The following is a 2,456-nucleotide window of genomic DNA, read 5'->3' as shown; positions in this document are numbered from 1 at the left end:
CAACTACTCCACCGCCACATTGATCAGCTACGGCGCTGGGTCCTCACGGACGATCCCGTGGACCTGGAGCTCACCAAGCCAGACGAAGTGTCAGTCCCCGAGCCAGCATGGCAGATCCCAGCCTCCGTTCCCGTCCAGGTCACCCCGGAGCCTCCTGAGCTGCCACCACCAACGCCACAACCAACCTCTCCGCCACGGGCTCCCAAGGCAAGCCCGACCGGCACCCCAGAGCCGCGCCACTCCACGGGGACTCGGAAACCCCCAACGTACCTACAGGACTTTGTGTGTGGGTAGTCTGGACTATGGGGGGAGGGGTGTAATGTATCCGCCATTACCACGTGCGCGACCGTTGGGCCATGCGGTCAAGCACAAGCCCAAAAGCTTCGTTCCTGCAGAACAATAGCGGAGCGGATCCTAGCCCGCACCAACCAAAGGGCCAGGTCCGCGGCCGAGAGCCAATGGGACTCTCGGCCACTGTACATAACCTATGGGGTGACTAGGGGGTGTGTTTTGGTGGCGGGTTTTGGTGTATATATACCGGCCTGTGTGTCGGGGTTTTTTCGTCTTGTTCTATCCTAATAAAAGTACTTTGCTGAAATCACTCAACGTTTCTCAGTGCTTTTCACTGAGGCAACATGGAAGTGCATTTTGACTTGAGCCAATGAGTCAATGCAAAGAGAGGCGTTGAGCGGTTGCGGCGACTAGCAGTGACAAATATGGAACCGGACATTGACCATCTCATTAGCCAAAAGCAGGCCCATAGTTCCCATTGAAATACTGGTAAGTTTGATGATTTAACTTTACTTGTTCTTCATTTTAAATATTGTATTTGTTCCCGTTTTGTTTTTTTACTTCAAATTAAGATATATCCAGTGTGCATAGAGATTTGTTCATAGTTTTTTTTAAACTATAGTCCGGCCCTTCAACAGTCTGAGGGACAGTGAACTGGCCCCCTGTTTAAAAAGTTTGAGGACCCCTGGTTTTGGCTATCTAACAGCTGTTTATATCTCCACATCTGATCCTTTGTAAATGTCATTGGATTTATAAATGCTTCTAATGGTGAAACCCATTTTTTTTATTATAATACATCTTTTGAACTTATTTATTTATTTATTTATTTAGGCTTCTATACCGCTCCTTCCCGCAGGCTAGGAGCGGTTTACATAGTCATATTACATATTCCTACCTAGGGCCACAATACACGGGGGGAAGATGACTGCCTACCAGCACCCAGACAGCAGGGCTCTTGTCTTCTTCCCATGTCTTTATTAGTGCTGCTCTCAGTGTGTGTTGTTTGAAATACTTATGGTTGCCACTTTTTTGGTACCAAACAAAAGCATGCCATCCTAATTTTAAATCATGCCCTTCTAATTTTAGCAATCTTGTATCTTCCAGTGTAATCCATTCCTTCACCCATGTAAGGGCTGCCACTTTATAATACAGCTGCCAATCAGATAATGCAAATCCTCCTCTTTTTTTAGAGTCTTGTAATTCTTTCAGCTTGATTCTAGGCTTTTTGCCTACCCAAATGAATTGTCTCACCAGCTTTTCTAATTCCTTGAAATATTGTTGATTTTTTTATGATTGGAATTGTTTGAAATAAAAAAGTCAAGCTTGGTAAGATGTTCATCTTTACTGTTGCAATTCTTCCCATAAATGATAATTGCAAGTGTTTCCAATTTTCTAGATCCTTTTTGATTTCTGAAAGAAGTTTCATATAATTATCTTTGAACAGTGAGCTACACCTGTTGGTTATTATTATTCCTAGATACTTCATTTTCTTCTGTACCTAATGTAGATTATACATCCAGAGGAAAAAAGATGGTTATCTTCCTTTTTTTTAGGAAAAAAAAACACCCTAATCCAATGACCACTCCAAAATTCTCTCCAAGAAGCATTTTCATTTACCATCTATCCAATATAGGCATCTCCATTAAAGAAAAACAAAAAATAATCCACTAGAACAAGAATAGGCACCACATCCAAGCAAAGTCAGCCAGCTCATACCAAGATCACCAGAATACACACAAGTCAGCTATAATGAGTTCACCAACGTCTTGAGGAAAAACAACAAAAAAGAAAGGAAAAAAGAGTACATTCCCTGCTTGCAAAAAACAAAACAACTCAGTCTTTTTAAGTGTTCCAAAGTCTCAAGTTAATGGAGATCAGTTTTCCCTTAATTGCCAGGTTTTTTCCAAGTTTTATAATGAGTCTAAGCGCCTGGTTTGCACTCCCAAGCCGCACAATTGGGGGCGGGGGGGGGGGGAATCCCCCATCCATTCCTTTCTCTTTGCCCGGGCTTTTAAAATTTTAAATGGACCTTCTTTAAAGCACCAGAGTTCGAGATATCTACAAGAGTTCAGGTACTCATGGTGTAAGAACAAGAAGTTGAAGATTAGGATTCTCTAGCTGGAGTATAGCTCCTGAAGTCGGTCGATAGTACCTCCGCACTCCAA

This window comes from Gekko japonicus, unplaced genomic scaffold (assembly GCF_001447785.1).
Source record: "Gekko japonicus isolate JY-2015 unplaced genomic scaffold, Gekko_japonicus_V1.1 scaffold2854, whole genome shotgun sequence".
NCBI lineage: Eukaryota > Metazoa > Chordata > Lepidosauria > Squamata > Gekkonidae > Gekko > Gekko japonicus.
Note: the sequence above shows the minus strand (reverse complement) of the source record.